This window comes from Macaca fascicularis, chromosome 13 (assembly GCF_037993035.2).
Source record: "Macaca fascicularis isolate 582-1 chromosome 13, T2T-MFA8v1.1".
NCBI classification, from domain to species: Eukaryota; Metazoa; Chordata; class Mammalia; order Primates; family Cercopithecidae; genus Macaca; species Macaca fascicularis.
Genome location: NC_088387.1, coordinates 61,869,244 through 61,890,000, shown reverse-complemented (window position 1 = coordinate 61,890,000; position 20,757 = coordinate 61,869,244). Strand labels below are relative to the sequence as shown.

The 20,757-nt window shown below is 43.6% G+C and overlaps 1 long non-coding RNA gene across 1 annotated transcript in view; it reads right to left on the bottom strand.

Annotated features, from left to right (window-relative positions):
• LOC102120760 (uncharacterized) overlaps positions 1–19,868 on the bottom strand; it is a 272,609-nt gene extending 252,741 nt beyond the window's left edge. Inside the window, exon 1 of the long non-coding RNA XR_006691689.2 lies at positions 19,703–19,868. This is a non-coding gene — a long non-coding RNA (uncharacterized lncRNA). The remainder of the gene's footprint in view (positions 1–19,702) is intronic.
• Between the last annotated feature and the right edge of the window lie 889 nt (positions 19,869–20,757).

The following is a 20,757-nucleotide window of genomic DNA, read 5'->3' as shown; positions in this document are numbered from 1 at the left end:
CAAAGTTGTTCCAAGTATGAGAATGCCAAGGCCTCGGGGACCATAACGTATAATCAGGGACGAAAGTGAGGCAGCATGCTATGGCAGAACAAGTATAGCCCAGGAGTCAGGAGCAGAGGGGCCAGCCTGAGGCACCGAAGGCCCATGCGAAGCCTTTGCTCTGGCAGAAAATGTTGCCCCTTTCTCCCAGCAGACACCGTCCCATGTCAAGGCACACAGTGCGGCAGGCAGAGTGTAGCCTGCATTTCAGTTCCTCCTCATTCTACTGCTCAGGCAACTTTGCGTGTTACACAGGTTGATGCTCCATACGCCGCCCTGCTGCCAACTCCTGCTCACACCATGGGGTCCCAACACCCCTGTGTATGAGGTTGCCTTTTGTCCCACTGCAATGGGCTACAGAAGACTCCCTACCTCCTTCCAGTAGATGTGTTAAAAGGATCAGCGAAAACAAATATGAAAATATTTTGGGAATGACTGCAATAACTATGGAAAAATCATTTTGGGAACTATACCTTGTGGTACTATGGGAGGAAATGTGCTCTTTCTCTTCCTGTGGAAACAAGACTTCCTGTCTTGAGCTCAGTTTCCTCATCAGAAAACAAATCCCATGGACCTTCTGGAGGGGGGAGAAGCACCACTCCTGGCACCCAATGGGCTGCATGCTGTAAGCCCTGATTATAGACTTACTGCTGTGTGATTTTTCCATATGGTTTTCCCAAACAAGAATCCTGAACATCCGATCCCCGCTCTCCCCGCGTGCGCGCTGAACAGCAGGGGTATGAGAAGTTGGCTTTAATGGTATTTAATCTGAGATTCCCGATAGTCCTCTAAATCTGCCTCGCCAGCCGGCACCCAAGCACAAAATGCATGGCCTCAATTAGCACCAGAACCTTCCACCCCTCCTCCCAGTAGGCCTCCTGTTCAGCCTCACCAAATGTACATGCTCATGCACACACACACACACACACACACACACACAGAGTCTGCAGTGGGGGCAATGACCTGAACCTTACTGAAGGCTTGGAGGTGGTAGGCCTCTTCCCTAATCCCTGTGTTTCAAAAGGCAGGGTGGGTGGAGTAGGTATTGTGAGGTTTTAGGGGAAAAGCGGGAAGACAACCATGGGAAAAAGGTAGAATTCCAGGGCACTGGTAGAGAGAATATTCAAGAACAATTCTATCTCAGGCAAAGGGGGAGAAAATAACTCTGTGAAAACCTTGGAATTTCAAAGTAGTGAAAAAGCAAATGTCACACAGGGGACAAACAACAGCCTCTAGGATCCTCTTCCAAGCAGAGGCCGCCTGAATTCCTGCTCTGTGTTACTGAGCGTTGGCAATGGAGCACGTCCGCCCATTCAAGCACATGTTAGAGTTGTGTCCCTTGCATTTGACAGATACATTGCCAGCTCCTGAGAGTGGAGAGTGGTGTCCCTGGCCCTCTTCAGCACTCTGAGGGCTGCAAGTTGGAGGCCAAGCTTTCTCTGGAGGGGGAGGGCTGAGATTGAGCAAATAAGTGATTACAGTGCCTCTCCCAGCTGTAGACCACTGGCAGTGGGATACTAAATGAAGGAAGCAGCCTTGCTAAGTGGGAGAAAGGACAGTCATGGTGAGGGGGGCCATGCCCAGAGGCCAGTGTTACCTGGGAATGAGGTTTACCTAAAGCCCATCACCCTTCAGTAGTATTTCCAGCAACCCTGATCAAAGCAGATAGAACAGGACAGAAAAGCTGAGCCAGCCTTGAGTTGGGACTATGTTCTCTAAACTGGCTGGGCATCTTCTCATGGCATGTAGGCATGTGGTGAGAGATCACAGAGCAGGAAACATATGTGCTTGAGGATTGGAAAAATTAATTTACACAGGCCTCAGTTTTTTTCTTTAATATGGGTAGAATTCTATCTTTGCCGAGTTATGATGAGAAAAATGAGACAATAAAAATGTATATACATGGCAAAGTATCTGGGGACATATGGATGTCCAATAAAGGTCTTCCTTCCTTCCTTCCTTCCTTCCTTCCTTCCTTCCTTCCTTCCTTCCTTCCTTCCTTCTTTCCTTCCTTCTAATGACAAATGACTTCAGCCACCTCTTTCTCCAAGAGCATAAAAGTACTGTATCTTCCACTGGACGCAAGGCCCAGTTTCCCCCAAAAAAATCACTTATGGGTCAATTCTCAGAGGATACAGTTTCTGTTGCCTTTAGTGGAAAGGCTGAAGAGATGAGGTATGCTCACATTACTTTCATACAGGCACACACCATGGTTCTGCGACAGCCCTAGTGCATTGACTCTAAAACTTAAAAGGAAGAGAGAAAATGGCAAGATCAAATGAATGCCAGGCTGTCACAAAGGTGCCCATGTACACTCAAGCCAGGTTCCTGCCATTGGGCAGGGTGGGAGCCCCAGATAAAGTTGCAGGACTGGAAAGTAAAGTGGCAAAGCCCTGGGACCCAGCTACACACAGAAATGTGGGAACATGCTAGCCTTCCCATATGCCTCCCCATCCCCAGCTCTGCCCCCTCTGCACCGCTGCCACATGGATCTTCGGAAGGCACAACTCCTCCTGGCCCTCCTTCCTGTGATCCCTGTTGCCCACCAAAGGAAACAGACATTCTCTGGCATCTGAGGGCCTCTGCAATGCCATCATGGAGATCTGTCAGTCCTCTCCTCTGTGAACCTCATGCTCCAGTCAAGTGTTATCTCTTACATCCATATCAACTGGAAATGCCCTCTGCCAACTCTCAAGGCCAGTTCCAATTGTCACTCCCTGCAGGATGCTTTCTCCCCAGACCACCGGCTGTGCCCAAATCAGATGAGAGGCCTGAGTGCTTAGTATTCCCATAGGAGAGGGTCTCTCATGGCACTCAACAGACTTTTTAGGATAGTCATTTGTGCTCTTGCTCTCTTCCACCACAGACAAGCATATGCACACACGTACACATACACAAGCACATGCATAGGTACATGGATGCATGCATGCACACACACACACACACACACATACACACACACGATCATTTACCCTTCCAGGGCAGGGACTGCCTCTTCCCTCACTCATACCAGAGACTCAAATAAATACTTGCTGAGGTAAATGCTCAAATGCAAAACTACACACAGAAGAACAATTAGTCCATGCCTATCAGTGTATGTCAGGTGGAATACTAACAAATGCAGGAGTTCTAAAGGAGGACATACTCTGCAGCAGTGACTATAATTTAGTCACAATAACGGCCACTAACCATTAAGAGAGTGCTTGTCCAGAGTACTTGACAAGCACAGTCCAAAACACTAAGTATTAACTTGTTTCGTCCTCACAACAACCAAATGAGGTCACTATTTTTATGAGCACCATTTTACAGATAGGGAAAACAAGCCACAGAAAACTTAATAACTGGCTGAAAGTCACATAGGAAAGAGTCATGCCAGGGCCAGCCCAGCCTGGCCCCCGAGCCCTTGTGTTTAACCAGAATGCTGAATGGGCTCTTGTTAAGGTGCTGGATTACAGAGGGCAGGCTGGTTAAGAATATTCCTCCTCTATGCAGCCACAAAAAAGAATGAGTTCATGTCCTTTGCAGGGACATGGATGAAGCTACAAGTCATCATTCTCAGCAAACTAACACAGGAACAGAAAACCAAACACATGTTCTCATTCATAAGTGGGAGTTGAACAATGAGCACACATGGACACAGGCAGGGAAACATCACACACCAGGGCCAATTTGAGGGGTCGGGGGCAAGGGGAGGGAGAGCATTAAGACAAATACCTAATGCATGTGGGACTTAAAACCTAGATGACGGGTTGATGGGTACAGCAAACCACCATGGCACATGTATACCTATGTAACGAACCTGCACGTTCTGCACATGTATCCCAGAACTTAAAGTAAAATAAAAAATAAAAAAAGAGAATATTCCCCCAGAACTTAAAGTAAAATTTTAAAAAAACAGAATATTCCCCCCCTAAATAAACCCCATCAGTACTTTGCAGGCGCACAGGAGGAGGAAAACGTCACTGAAGGAAAGGAAAGCCTGGGACGGGCCACACCCACTGCAGGGCAGATGAAGAGTGGAATCAAGTTTTTCTGTTTAAACTTATTTTGTAGAAATGAGGCAGAATCTCCCCTGGCCTAGGTCACTGCCTGCCTTGACTTTTCCCTTTGAAGATAATAGATCTGGTCAATTTAAAAGGGCCAAAGGTGAGGTGAGAAACCAATAAACCCCTTAAAGTTTGGCTGCCTAACTAATCAGTGAATTATGTGCTCATCAATGAATCATAAAAATGAGAGATAGCGGAGGCCCCCCTGGGTCATATGCCCATCCCCCCAGTGTGGGGGATTTTCTCTGCAGCATTTTCTGTGAGTGCTTCTCCAGTCTAATTAGAAATGACCAAGCAATGGGGTTCCCACCATTGCCTCTTGGGGAACTATTCTGCCGTCTAAGAGACCTAATTATTAGGAAATTGATCATTATATTCATACTAAATTCTTCTCCACACAGTTGTATCACATCGCTTCTTAATTGTTCTCCTTTTGACCCTGCCTCCTCCTCCCCCAAACAATTCCTCTTAAGCACTTCAATTACTTTTTCCCTCCGCTGATTCCCAGCCGGCCCACCAGGGAATGAAGTCGAGAGGAAACAGAAATGAGCGATAGAGGAAGAAGGAACAGAGGTCTGGCAGCCCGAGAGGGTCGTTCAGTCCACTGGAAGGCCCTTCGTGTTGCTCACAGGCTTCCTCCTACCTGCCACAACCCAGAGCAGACAGCAGACCACTGCACATCAGAGTCCCTTCCCATCACGGTGCCCAGCAGAGCACAGGCACAGCCCAGCCTCTGGAGTTTCCCTGGGCACACCCCACTACCACCGCCACTGCTGTAGCAGAACGGTCCCAGACAGGCCAGGGAAAGTCAAGCAAAGCAGATGTATGGGAAGTGGGAGGGGGAATCCCATCACCAGCATGGCATAAGAATGTTGGCCTGGAATCAACAAGTCCTGCAATTCCAATTAGGCAAACGCGCAGGAAAAGTCAAGACAAACAGAATCAAGCTCACAGTGACCCTGGCACAGGTTTGGTCAGCCCTACCGTGAACGAATCACTATCGCAGAGGCCTGTCCCCTATCAGTGATCCTTTCTCACGGCATGTCTGGGCATTATGATACCAACGCCTCTCAGAATGTCCTCCCTAAGACCCTGGCTGGGAGGGAAGCTAGGAGCAGCACCCCTAAACAGAGTTTTGTGGGTTTTACCCTGAATAGGCCAGGGCAATGGCCAGTGGAGACTGAAACCCATTCCACACTCCAGCACTGCCTTATTCAAGCCAGATGAAGGGGCACCTTTTTGTAATTCACACAAAAGGACCATATACCCTGCAAGACTGTTTTTTGTGATCTTTGACAACATCAAATCATCCTTATAATCATGACCTGATATATCTGTGGTTCTAACGCCCTTGAGTACAAGCTCACTGAGGGTAGTGATCATGCCTCAAACTTGTAATCCCCACAGCATGCGGCACCACGGCCTCTACATAGCAGAGATAGCATAAATGTTTACTAGTCAATTACAAGACTCTGAAGCCATGAGATTCAGCAGGGACACATTTCCCATCTTTTTCTTCCTTGATGGTTTCTCATTTTATCTTCCCTTTTACTTGCCTTACCTCTTCCTTGCTTTCCCCACAAGTTGTTTATCTGCAGTGCTTCAGTTTACTTCTCATAGAAGCATCACCTATGTCCCCTAGTGGCCTCAGGCAGCTCCAAAATCCAACCAATGCCAGCACAGGATCACAACTCCCTTCTCGTATATCTTGCTTGGCCTCAGGAGAAAACTGAGGCCAAGCAAGATGAGTAACTGCCCGCCACCCACTGTTTGCATCAGTGTAGAAACAATCATTTTTTTCAAGAAACATGTGTGAATACCTACCACAGGTAAAGCTCTATGTTAGTTGCAAGGGTTACTACAGTAACTAAGGCAGAATTCCTGATGTTAAGATGTTCACAGCTTAAGCCATAGACTGACTTATACACCACTATCTCCAGCACAATGAATATATGCTTTAATAGAAGATTAGGCAAAGTCCTCATAAGCCATGGGAAAAAAAGCAAGAGAAAAAGGAAGCCTCTTGAGAGAGGTGACATTTGAGCCAGGTGTTGAAGGATGAATAGAAGTTGACTAGAAAGAGAATGCTGGGGAGATACTCTATAAAATAAAAGGATGCTCAGAAAGCAGCTAGTAAGCAGTGTGGTGGAATTCCAGAGAGCATGTGGTTAAATGGGAAGAGGTAGGGAACAAGCCTGGAGAGGTAGATTGTGAGGGATGTCTCACAAATGCCACACTAAGGAATCTGGATCTGAGTTTCATGTAGTCAATGGGGCCCACGTGACTACATTTATTTTTGAAGGAGAAATAACACCTTTATTAGCCCCTAGGGCACTTTTCAATACTGAGACAAAAAGTAAAATGTTTGAACAAGGAAAACCAAGGCACAAAGAAGGAGCTATAAGGTCCCCAGAACTCACCACAGACACACAGCAGAGGCCTTCTCTTCATATCAAGGGTAAGGGTAGGTGAAAAAGGTTGCTTTGTCCCACTGAGATATGCCCGAGCACTCTACAGGATTCTGATCAGGGAAATGACTGTATCAAAACTGCTATTTTACAGAGAATAGCAACTATAGTACAGGCAAGGCCAATTGATCAATTAGGGATTCCTGAATTTCTTTGATCAAGAAATAGTAAGAAACTAAACTAAGATGTTTACAGAGGGTAAAAGAGGATTGGTGAATTCTAGGGAACATTTTGAAGATTGACTCAACTGATTGTATATGAAGGAGATCAAAAAATACAAATTCAAAAATGAGTTTGAGATTTTCTAATTTGGTTAGCTAAGTGAATATGTCTTAATGGAGAGTAGAAAATACAAAAGGAGAACAGAGTTAGGGGAAATGATAGTTCAGTTTTGGAAATATCGCTCTTGAAGGCCTGGAGCTGGAGTTCAACAGGGAAGTCTCAGCTAGAAATAATGATATAGATTTCATGAGGGAATGCATGAGTGGTAGCTGAAAGCATGGGAATGGGTGGCCACTCGAGGGAAGAGTGGATTATAAGATGAGAAGACTGGAGATGAGACTGGGAGAAAGTTACAGGTAAGGACCAGGCAAAAGAGAGATGCCAGAAAAGGGAATTGGGGAAGTAGCACCAGAGAAGTGAGTGGGGAACCCAAAGAGGGAACACCTCTGACACCAAGGAGAGGAGGGTCCAAGTCACTCCCACAGAGAGGTTGGATACGAGGAAGACTTAGAAGAAGCCAATGAATATGGCTATTGGAAGATTGCCAGTGACTGATACAGAGTGAATGGTATAGTGATGGAAGATGTCAGATCAAAAATTAGATTGTACTGCTTGGGTAGCAATTGAAGATGAGGAAGAATACAGACCATTCTTCACACACATTGGAGACTGGAATTCACTCAAAAGGAAGACAAGACTGAGAAAAACTGTACTTTTAGTAAAGGGAGACAATAATATTTACAAAGAATCAACACAAGAGGGGAAGAGGATGATTGATAGGTTAAGGATTCCAGAGGGCTTATGAAGTGATGTGACCAAGAGAAAAAACTGAAGAGTGTGAAATATCCTCCTTCTTAAGGCAAAGAGAATGAAACAAGGTGATCAAGGATTAGTATGTTTGGTGGTAGGATGGAGGAAAGTTGAGGGAATTCCAGTCTGTTGACCAGCAGTTTTCATTGAAATAGGCAATGGCGTCTTGTATATGTGGGTGGACAGACACATTGAGGACTGTGGTAAAGGCTAGAAAGGCCACCTCTCATAGGACACAAAAGGAGTAAGGAGAGATGAGTAAAATGGCAGGGTCAGAACTAGGGTGGGACAAGTGAGGAACCTAAGGCACAAAATTTAAGAAGGCACTCACCCCCAGGATCATGTCAATGAAAGGTTGGCACTAGGATTGAGGGCCTCTTTAAATTCTAGGCACTTCAAATTGCACTCTAGGCAACTCCCTCACCCCACTCCCATCTTGGCCCTGGGATTATTCAGCAGCTCCAGCCGTTTAGGTGAGGTTGGAAATCATCAATTTTTAATAAAGGAGATCATCCTTTAGAAAATTTAGAAAATTTTCTTCCATAGTGCTTAGAAGCTCAGAACAAGCAATGAAAAGCAAGAGGGGAAGAGAGAGAAGGAGGGGGGAGACTAAAACGGGGGAGAGAGAGAGAGAGTTAGTTCATTAGCCAGACATTGGAGAAACAGATAAAACAAGAAGTCAAAAGAGCGAGAAAACTGAATGCTTGTGAGAGTTGAGTTGAAATGGTTGCTCACACAAGGTAGGAAGAGGAATGAAGCTAGGAGGGAGTGGTATACTGCTAACATAAGGAAAGGTCAAGAGACAGGGAGTCCCAAGGAGACCAAAGAACATATTTCAAGGGCATGAAAGAGTGAGGACTGATAGAAGGATCAGAGGTTGTGGTCAGAAAGGAGAATTTCAGAGTTCAGGATTTCAAAACTGGAGCAACTCCAGTTGATGGCAAGGTCTAGTAGTTGCTATGGGAGCAGTTGCTAAAGTGGAATTGAGTGGAGGTTGTTGGAGAAAGAGGGTGTCAGAAGCTGAGCCTGAAGCATTGGATGGGTTCCTCCATGGGACACGGCTGCAGTAGTTGGAGGCAAAAGAAACCCCTCTGCTGTCCAACTACTTTTAACATAACTAGCGGGAGATAAGAACAATTCTTCACTTACATACATCTGCCCTTGTTTTACCCAAATCAAAAATCATACTATGATATCCTGGAGTGGTTTCACTGTCATAAAGTGCAGTAGAGTCCTATTCTCATACTGTTGTGTGGCTTTCTAGATCACCTCTTCTAGATTATGCTTTTACTGTATATCACTACATATCTTGAGATAATATATAACTCAAAGCTTATATTAATCCATGTAGTCGGATGGGGTAATTAAGTGCTACTGTAATATTACCAAGAACAAAGCTTCTTCCATCTCCCCCATTTAAAAACTTTCTTTCAATGCTGTGGAAAAGCTTGTATACAGAAGAGGGAGATTTCTATTCCCTATATTTTCTTCTCTACTATGTGAAAAAGTTGTATTTTCCCCATCCTGAGCCCTATTTCCTATCAATGCTTCAATTCACATTGAACTTGCTTAATGAATAAAGAAAACCATCTGGTCTAGCAGTACATGACTTTTAAAAAGATAATAGGTCAAGTCTAGCCATTTTTATTGGAACAAAAACAAAGTCCAGCATTTAAAGACCTAAAGACCCTGGGTCTCAAGTAAGCACACTTGACCTAAGAGTTTGGATAAAAGGTCATTTTCATATGATGATGACCCAGCTGAGGCTAATAAACACTTTTATGAGACTCTGTCCATTAAAGAGCCTGTTCCAGGGCTGACCCTAGTCATTCTGGACACCTTGTTTTAGGGGGAAGTTTAACAGCATCTCAAAAATCTGTGTCTATAGACTGGCCAAGGCTCTTCACATAAAAGAAAACTAAGAGTCAAAAGCACCACCAAACAACACTGGAGGGCCCAAGCATGCAACTGCCTTCACAGGCATTGAGCATACAATTTGCTCCAATCTCTACTATTTAAGTATTCACAGACATTTTATAATTATGACTATTTTGGTATGAGCTCACTTGGCTCTCTCTCCCGTCATATATAAAACTTTAAGAATGTTTCAGCAAGTATCAACATTTTGGGGAGTATAAATAAAGGAAGTATATCTTTTTGATATTAGGGAAATCCATCACAGTTTTAAAAATGATAGACATCAGGCCTTCCAAGAATAATGGCATTAAGAAACCCTTTAGGACCCCATCTCTGAGCCTAGTTTCTTTCTACTGCATCTCCCAAAGAGAAATACAAGAATCCCTCCTTTGCACCCCAAACAGCTTCTGTGCTTTAACTACCAGATCAAATGCTACCTCCTCCAGGAAGCCTTCCCCACATGTTCTAACCTCTTGACACTTCTCCTTTCTGAATGAAAGACGTTGCATGATTTAGAGACTCACGCCTGAAATAAGCAGCATTTATTCAGACTGTTAACATATCTATGTAAATAAATTAGCTTTTCCTACATCCAGTGTAGACTAATCAGGTATAAATAATAAGTAAAAAGAATAGAGAAGAAAAAGAATGAAAGCTTTTTATAATTCTTTGAGCTATGAGAATCTAAACTTCCTTTTTTATTTTAACTAAAATGGTAGTCACTCTAACATTTGACTATATACTCTTCTGTATGACACTGACCTATATTAATCTTGAGAGTGGGAACATCATATACCTCTTTATATGACCAACAAGATGTAGCTATGTACATAAAAGTTATATATTTCAGAAATGAAAAGTCACACCCAGTACCTAGATCTTGGTTTCTAACAACATTCTCCAGTAAAAGCAACCAGGGCTCCTTGGAGAAATGGCCGATTCTAAGGCTAGGGCAGAGAATACACATAATGAGCCCAAAGCATCGTGCAGTGCAGAAAGTAAAGAAGTGCTCGCAAAACAAAAGGATGAGGACATGTCTAAGGGACACAGAAGCCAACCTGAAAGAGCTCCCTGTGGCCAAAACTGGAATAATTTGAGGAGCAAAATAAATAGCTAAGTATCAGGTTATAATCCAAAGTATAAAATGAATATCCACAAGTCCACTTTGGTATAAAAAAATGATCGAATAAATAGATGGGGAGAAGAGACAAATCTCCCAATACAGAAGTATTTCAATAATTCATGCAGATACTCCCCTACCATGTAGATACTCCCCTACCAGGAGGTGGAGCTTAACTCCCCTGACCACCCTCCCCACTAACCTTGAGTGTGGACTGCACTTAGTGACTTGCTTCCAAAGAGCGGTGTATGGAAGGGGAGGAGGGGCTTTACAGTCCAGAGATCTGGCAAACAATACCTTAACCAGTTGACCAAGGTTAACATCATCAGTTGACAGCATGTACCCTTGATATGAGGCAATGAAAAGGTCACTTCATTTCTGTGCTCTTCCTCCTAAAAACATTACCCCAGTCCAACCATGAGTAAAGCATTAGGCAAACCCCAGTTGGAAGACATTCTACAAAATACCTGACAGATATTTCTCCAAACTGTCAAGGTCATCAAAAACAAGGAAAATGTAAGATACTGTCACAGACCAGAGGAGGTTAAGGAGACACAACAACTAAATGGTATCTCAGGTGGGACGCTGAAACAGAAAAAGGACAATGTGGAAAACTAGTGAAATCTGAATAAAAGGTAAACTTCATTTGATAATAGTAATGTATCAATGGTGGTTCCTTACTTATGACATATGTATCATAAGAATGTAAGATGTCATTCATAGGAGAACTGAGTGAGGGACATCCTGGGAAGCTCTGTACTGTCTTTCCAATGTTTCTATATTTGTAAAACTGTTCTAAAATGAAAAGTTCATTCTTAAATGGAGAAAATGAAAACCTACCTGGTCTGGAATGTTATAACTAGAAGGAATCTTTAGAAACCACCTAAACAAACCCTTTGTCATCTGTGGAAACCAAGACCCAGAGTGGCTCAGTGTTATGCTCAAAATTACACAGTGAGGAGAAGAACTAGAACTGAAGTCAGGGTCTCTTCCACCTCAGTGCAAGGTGTGCCCTGTTGCAGCATGCTAAGAATGGAGGGGTGAGAACCCTCCAAATAGAAGTTGAATGTTAGCTTTGGAAGACAACACTGCCCCTTGAATCAAATGGTCTGTCTTTTAGGGTAGGACCATGAGGAGGGAGCGCCAGTCCCACACACTGCCTGGCAAGGAGGAGAGTCATCACAGGCAGAGGCAGGAGGCTCTACCATGGCCCCTTGGGAAAAAGTGGTGTGAATTTTTCATTAGCTTCAGAGGCTAAGAGCATCTTGTTTTGCTTGTTGTGCCTGTTTTCTTCTGGAGGGGAAAAATAGAGCCTTGGTTCAAGAATTAGTTGGGAGCCAGCAAAAATGAATAGTAATGAGGCTATTTCTATCAAAATAGCTTCATTACCATGCCAGTGTCTGATAAAACCAAATGTTCAACTCTCTCTAACAAGAAAGGTGCTAAAGGCAGCGTCCTTCCACCTTTTGACATGAACGAATCTATAGCTTAAATATTTGAAAGATCTTCCCATTGACACACACCCATTTCTGATTGAACTAAATTTGGATACACATTTTCTCTGGTACAATTTTAAATAATCTAAGAAGATAATAAAGTATCACTAGTTTGGGGCATTTTTAAATGCTTAGTTTTATCTTTTTTTAAAAAAAAAAAAGCATACACACTTAATGCTATGTAAGAATGATTTGCCTTAATTTTGGAGGGGAAAATACTTTTTAAAACTCAGAAAGCTAATGTGTTTGGCCATAGATCAGGCTTCAGGAATTGTGTAAAATTATTCAAATTCTCCCTGATGTTTTTCATCCACAAGACAAGAGAGACTGTTCATTAAATGTGGTAGGGGGGAGAGTCTGTCAGCTGAACACTTCTGCCATCTTGATGTATCCCAGATCCTAAATAAAATGAGAATCTGTTTTTCCATCTCCAACAGAGGAGGGGAGGTGGTCAGATCTCTAGGATCCCCAGCCCTGGAACTAGAATTCACATTTGACAAGACTAAATTCTCATGACAGGAGCCAGTTTCTGCGCAATCAGGAGCTCATCTGTCATTCTTCCTCTGCCCTTCCTTATTGTAACTTGTGATCAAGAAAGTACAGAAGGAAATAACTACCCAAATGAAACAATATCTCACAAACCATAGGAGCTAGACTCCAAACCAAAGTCCTCCAGTGGATCATTGTCACTTTAGCAGGATAGTTTGTTTCCTCCAAGAAAGAAATGAATGGGCAAAACTCTGGACTGGAAAGTCATGAGTCACTCATCCTCTATTTCCACCTGCCTCTTCCCCTTGCAGAGGAGTCTCAGAAGTTTTTCACTCAGCCCAAGTCAGAGCAGTCCATCTGTCTGATTGGTCAATCCAGGAAGAGTTAACCTCGATGATTATTTTCCACTCGGTAGTAAAACCTTTCCCTTCACACAGCTTGAGAGTTCTGACTCTTCACTTTCACTCACTCTGCCAGCCATTTAAGCCAGAAACTCCAGGCAGGCTGAGTGGAAGACATCATTTGTAAACTCTGCTTGCCAAGGCGGGAGGTCTAGGGGGGCTCTCCGAACCACTGCGATAGAGCCTTTTAACACTGAACAGTGCAAATTGTCCACCAGGGATGACTTGAAATATATCTTCAATGCACAGTGCCTGGTGCCTCCAACCTGGCTCCAACTGAGTTTCTACCACTTACGAAGGACTCTTACAAAACAGCCCTATGGATCCTCTCTGGCTCTAGTAAAAGAGGCAGCTTCAAATAAATTAGGGAAAATTCAAGATGGGAGACAAAATAACGGGAATCTTCTTGTAAAAATTTGAGTCGCTTGTCCCTGAACAAGATACTGTTATCTTGCTAAACACACACACATACACACACGTACACACACGCGCACACACACACACACACAGAGGCAGCTACTGAAAGCAAATCCACTTGTTAATGTTCAACTCTCCTATCTGGCTATGGAATAGCCTAGCAATAAAGGGCAGTTAGATCAGTTCTTTTAGGCACACACACCACTGATAAATCAGAAACAATAAAGCTAGACACAGGCTTGCTGGGTCCCAGCTGGTATTGCTTATATCTGTCCTAAGCAATCAGGAATCATGGAGAAACTTCTTTTTGGAACGCCTAACCGCAAGACTTCACAGTGACCGCCTCAATCCCACATGCTCATGTGCTGAAGGGGGGTTCTGGGGAGTGAATACCTTTATTCTTTTTGACAAGATCAATCAGTCTCTCTGGAATCTCCCCATGGCCCACTTCTCGCTGGCCAGTTCCCATCTTCTATCCCACCCCCACATCCAAGAAAAAACCATTAAAACAATGAGGTATTGCCTTTCTCCTTTTCTTTTGCCAGAGGCTAGCCAAACTCTGCTACACTCTGATGCAAAGCACACCTTAAGGAGTCATCCCCAAGAGGGTAAAGGGAGGCATTGTACCCTGAAATTCAGAGAAGTCAAAATCACACACAGCACACCCGAGTCCTCACACAATAGAGTCTATACTTCCACCAGGCCAATTAACTGGATTTCTACCTGAAATCTCTCCCACATCAAACTAAAAATTCTGGCAAGGTACAGGGGTTCAGTGATGCAAGCTCATTTTCCCATTGCAGGCCCAGAAAGCATGGTAGTTCTCTGGCCAGAAACAAGCCCTCCCTCCCACAGCATCATTTCTCTCACACCTGTTCACACACAGAAACATGGGCCCAGCCGGTCCCAGGCTAGAAGCACACTCTGGGCACATCCCAGCCTTTGCAAATAGACTGGCTTCCTCTCCATCCTCTCATTCTGGGGGCCACAAATGGCATCTCATTTTCATTAATTACTGCAGCCTCTACCTATTGTCAGTCATCAGAACCTGCCATATGGTTACCATCAGGTGCGCTCAAGTTCCTATTATGTGGCATTCCCGGATGCCCTAAATAGATATTGCAGAATCTGCTTGTGTTTTTACAGGGCCACTTATATTTCAAAGGAGCTCATTCTGCTTCAAGAGATTGCTAAAGGGGGCCTTTCTGTTCAGCACTGCGCTCTATTGAAAACCCCATGCTTCCTATTGAACGTTGCATCCCTTCTCTCAAATACCACTGCCATAATGGGGAGCATCCTGTAGACTATTGCCTTTGAGAAAGACAGTCTAGGGTTTTTTTTTTTTCTATCATTTTAGGCAGGTGAAGCGTGGGAGAGGATGCCAGGAGGATTGGTGAAAGGGTATATCACTCTCAGTCAAAACTAGATTCATGAAGAACAAGAATAACTCAGGAGAGCCTCAAAGAAATCATGTCCATAAACTATGTCATGTCTTATATAACTATGAAGAAATCCCTTTAAATATTTTTATACCTGCCACTGACCAAAATACAAATTCTTCCCATCTTTGTGCTTTTGGGAATACTATAAGAAGAAGGACACTTCATGAGAAACCTCCAAGCCATGTAATATGCTTATAGAACAACCTAGTCCATCCTGCTCTCCATGATTTCATCAGCCATCTGGACCTTGAGTGTGTCCGTTCATTTTCCGTCACCACAGGTGTAATCACTGGAAAATACTTCTCTGAATCCTGACACTCTGAAGGAGTTACAGCGTCATGTGGCCTGGGTAGACAAAGCCCTGTATTAAATCTTGAAACAAACTTGGCATCTGATAAGATGTGATCTTCTATCTGAAGTTGCAGTGGCTTTTGAGTTACAGACCACATTTCTGGTGGTTGCATAGAGCCTGCAGGACTGTACTGATGCCCAACTTTAGAGTTTTGTGATAACATTACCATAAGTGGGACATTTCTAGAAAATTTTTCCAACATATAATTTTGTCAGTTGGGTTTACACAGACATGTATTTGTTGTCTACGTCTATGCTAAACATATAAACACTCCTTATTTCTGGGTTTCACCTAAACTCACACCTCTTAGGACTTGGTGGCCCTGGAGAATAAACCATTAGCTCACACAGAGACCCAAAAGTACACACACACACACATATGTACATGCATACACATATACATGCTTCCTCACAGTGATTAGCAGAGAGAAATATGATGAAGTGCAAAATGCTGGCTTAAGTTCCACAGTCAGTACAGTTTTAAAATGTTCACTGTCTTACCCAAGGTGATTCTCTGTTCTAAATTATTTTCTATTAGCCAAAGATTTTCAGAATTGCCCAGTAGCTTCCCAGGATGGACTAAATTAGATTTTTCCAGTCCGAGAACAGAAGAGTCTTTGGAACAAAGCACTTTCTGTTTACCTATAGGTATAACCTTCTTTAAAAAAGCAAGTGTGACACAGGCATGCTATATTTGCTTGCCCTCTGTGTAGACAAACTTGTGGGTGACAGGGGGTGGCCACACCTCTGGCAGACAGGTATCAAATGCACTCAGTAATTATCTGCTCTTCGGAGGGGAAGCGCTCACATATACAACAGTAGTGTCCAAGCTGGTCACTGTGGCCTCACAGCCATTTCATAAATAGAAACCAACTCCATTCAAGGAAAAATGAGTCACCAGAACAAAAGAGCAGGTCTGTAACCAGGGCTCAAGGTCACATTTCTACAAACACCTGCTTGTTCTCAGATAACACCTGCTCATACTCTCAAACAAAAAAGGGCAGTGCTCTGTCGATAAAGTCTTCTGCCCTAGGCTCTGAAGGGAGGCGCAACCCTCCTGGTATGGTTAAAGGACGGATAATAGGTAGAGCTCACTTTCCTCTCTGCTTGAGCCCCATGTGGAGAATCTTTGGCATGCGGTCAGGGCAGCTTTGAGGCACCCCACAGCCTGTGCTAAGATCTTGCATTCAGCATGACCAGAGCAGGTACCCAAAGCGTATGTCATGTCAACTGGGTAGAATAAGTCCCTAGTTGAGACAATATCCGGAGAAAATTATCATTAAATATGTAGGACACTTTTTCTCTGTTATTCTCACACAACAAACTGCAGTTACTATAGCTTTCAAATTCAAATTATAATTCTAAAGGCTTTCTATGAAGAGAGTGTGGGTTAAAACAGAGACCAAAAAAGGAGTCTCTAAGTTTCCCACCTTCTATATTTTACACACTGGGCTTCTGAACATGACTTCATTCTTACCAAAGTGTGGTAAAGACAGCCACAGATATTTGCTACTGCTCCCATTGACAGGTAAAATCTAGCTCCCCTCCCCTTGAAGTTGGTGGAATCTGTGGTGGACCTGTGGTGAGCAATAGAATACAGCAGAAGTGACACTGTGCCAGTTTTCTAGGACCTGGTCTTAAGAGATTGGAAATTTTCATTTCCTCTTGTACAGAAACTTGCTTCTTGAGTTTCAAGTCAGACTTGGACTAGAGCATTGCCTGCTGCCCCTGGTGTGGCTAATCCTATGTGGGCAACAACATCTTCTAAGTTTCTCAAAGCCAAGACTGCAAAAGACCACAGCTACAATAACAGAGGTCTCTGATATCAGAAACCCTTTAGAGTGCTCTGAAAGCAGAGCTGACCAAGAGTCTAAGACTTTAACCACAAGACATGGCATATCTACTCTTGGCAGCATGCCTTTATTGTTCTTGAGCTGATTTCCATATGATTATTGAGATGAGATAAACTAGACCACAATGAGGAGCTGAACTGAGTGACACAGATCATTAGGAAAGTTGGGAAAGGGTGGAGTCCCATGGCTAGCAGTGTGGATGGGTTTCTTAGAGGAGTGTAATATGTATGTGGTCCTGACTACGGGTGGGCAAGACAGAGATGAGTGAGGATAATAATATCAACCAAGACATGTCACTAAGAGCAGATGTGACCTGTCTTATCCTGTTCTCCTCTCACATTCTTGATAAAAAAATCTAACACAGGACCAACTAGATAGTAGGTATGCAAGAAGTGTGTTGAATTTGGACTTGGAATTGAATTAAAGTGAATTGGAATTGACCCCTACTCAATTTAAAAATAAGCCTGAAATCCTGACCACAATTAAACGGGAAACCAGAGCTTCCTGCCAGTCCAGGAGATTGTTCCTTAAATGCAAGGCAGCAAATTCAGTCTGCCTTCAGTTACTTTCATTGGGGCAAATCCAAGTTGACTCATGTGAAGTTAGTGTCAGCCTTAGGCCAACCTGGGGACATGGGGAAAGGATTCTGGGCATCCTCTTTTCCTCCCCAGACCTAGAACCTTCCACCCCTAAGGCTACCTTCTCTGTCTAGATCCATATGCCTTCTCACCCACCTCCCCAGGGATTGTATTTGCCCCATTCACAACTTTATTCTCACATCTAATTTGATCCTCTTTCTTCCTTTTCTTCCAGGTCTAGACTGGAGTTCAACTTCAATAGTGTAGAGGAGAGAAAAGGAGATCTAACCCAGCGTTTAGAAGCCTGCCTCACCCTTGCTCTTCCCCATCCTCTTCTAGGTGCCACTGCCTCCCATGTGAGGGAGTAAAGAAGGAAAAGGATAGCCAGATTCCTATGTGGCTGGAAGACCTTACCATAGTCTTCTTACTGTTCACAACTGTTATTCTAACTCATTGTCACTAGGTTCACTAATATCAGGTGGGAGAATCGACCCTCCCTATTGACAGGTCATGACCCCCAAACAGCTCCCCTGGGGGATACAGCCGGGTAATTTGGAGCATATTTTCTGACTAACATCACCCACATTCCTTGGCTGCAGTAGTGTCTGGAAGTCAGTGCCTCCGCTGTCATCAACCATCTGTGGACTGCCGGAAGACCTACAGGCAAAGGCAGGATCTGTCTTCTATACTTCTCAGAGATTGACAGGGGGACTTCATGCACACTACCCTTCCCCACAGCTGTCTCTGTTCTACTGGTCTTTACATGGAGGAGGTAGGGTGGTTAGGCTAGCTCTCTGAGCTGACACCAACCTGGAAGCCCTGTAGAGAGGTAAGTGTCCTGATTGCATTTTGTCCTCAGCCTTGAGCCTCAGACACAACTAAGGACCACAGGTCCCATCAGTCATTTTTTGACATTTGTTTTACATATTGAACTTCCAAAATTTTTTCTGAAAAATTCCTTGCTTAAAAAGTCTAAAAACCACCACTCTCAACCATCAAGCCCAGACCCAGTTCTATGGCTCGTGTGTTCTTTGTAATAGTTTCAGTTGTTTAAGTTGTACTTCCTCATATATTAGGGAAGGGCCTTGTCTTCCTCCTCCCTGCTCCAGATCTTGCCCCTTGCACGTGTTTGGCACACCAGTGCCCAGGGATGCCCATGGGTGGCCATTCTGCTCACCGTCCAGGTTCTACCCTGACTACTTGCTATATGAATCGCAGCAGGGTCTTGCTAACAGCATATTGGAAATGCAGCTTTCCTGGCCCACATGGACAGGTTTTTTGTCTATTTTCGTCCCTTCCCTGCTCTGTTTAAATATGGTGTCTGTGACTGAGTTTCGTGTTCCGGAGGCACGCGGTCCAGAGAGAAGGAGCCAGAGTTGCTTCTCTGCCTTGGCGCTCAGGAAAGAGCAAATGGGGCTGCCACCTGCCCGGTCTGGGGATGGTTCCAGAATGGCTCAGGTTATTCACAGCACAGATCCACCCGGGGGTAAAAATACCATCCCAGAAGGACTCTCCTTCTAGCCACAAAAATACCTATATGGGTATAAAGACATACTCAAAAAATGACACAAGGTTTGGGAGAAATCGTCTTCTTGGAAAAGAACTAAAGTAATTAGTATTGGCCTTACAAAAGAGAAGATAGAGATCCAGGAGGAAAGAATGAGGGCAGTTCAAGAAGGGTATAAACTTAAGCGAGAGAAATATTGTTTAGATATAAGAAGAACTCCCTGACCATGAGACATAGGAAGACATTTACAAGGTGTCACCTTTGGAGATGTAGAAGATAAGATCAGCTCTCCCCTGTAAGGGATCAAAAGGAGACTGGATCTGAAGCAAAGGGTTAAGCTGGATTATTATACAAAGTTCCCACTGGCCTTGACGATCTACAATAAATTTCTGAAGATCGACTTCCTCAGTAGAAGAGTTTCTCCTTTTCAAGCCCCTTGTCCACATGTTTCCTTTTGAGTTTTATCTTTCCATTACAATATCATTTACACAATCTCTGTGTGACACATGAGACTCAGGGGTGTATGAAATGAAGAGACAGACTCACCTTTATAGAAGGTCCACATTTTGACACATTCCTTCTGGGTTTCTGGGATTCCCTTCCCTGGACCCAGCTCTCACAAAGATTTCTCCACCTCATGCTTCACCACTGGCATCCTAAACCCTCCTCTCTACTTTTCTCTACCTGCCTTAGAACCAGTCTCACACTTTCTGAGCTTGTCTCATTCAACCACTTGTATATCATGAGAAGTAGTATTGCCACATTTCACACACCAGCTTTGAAAGTGAATATTCCCAAGAATTTGTTACAAATTCTATTCTGCCTTTGACTTGGCCTTGTCCCTAGGGACTAAGATGCACCCAGAGAATCTGTCCTTAGGAGCAAAAGAAGGAGTCATTACCAAAATGCCTGTATTTCTAATTGGTTTCTTCAAGGTGCTGGCCCCTTAGACATTGATCCTGCATCTTTTACCAGCAGTATGTTTTCTTCAGCTCTTCAAAGTTATTCTGAATCTCCATGTAAATCCAGGGAGAAAAAAGGAAAAGTAATTGTCCAAATTCTTAAGAAGGTATTAGAAAACAACCAATTTGCTAAAACACAGAAAAAAATTACTGTACCATTGAGTGGTTAATGTTTAAAATAAACTAAAGCATTTCCCTTCATGCCAGACTGAGAAACAGAGTTCTGGCTCCTTCCTCTGGACTGCATGCTTCAGGGACATGAAACACAATCCAGAAACCATATTTAAGCAAAGCATGAAAAGGTTGAACATAGACAAACACCTGCCTTTGTAGAAAAGGAACATTTCATGGAACGTGTAGAGTACAAACCTACTAATTAATGAGAAATGGCCTGATCATGCATTCCAAGGGTATTCATTTCTCAGGTTGGAGTTTTCTGATATTTTCACTACTTTTGAATACAAGCTTGTCTCTTCATTAATGTTATACAATATTCAAATGCTGGCCAACAAAAAAAGGAACCACTTAAGACATTAAAACCTATTGTTGGAATTGTTCAGCTGGCAAACCGTCTCAAGTTCAAAAACATCCATGTTTCAAGAACACACTCTTGTAGCAGGTGACTGTGAGCTGCTGCCT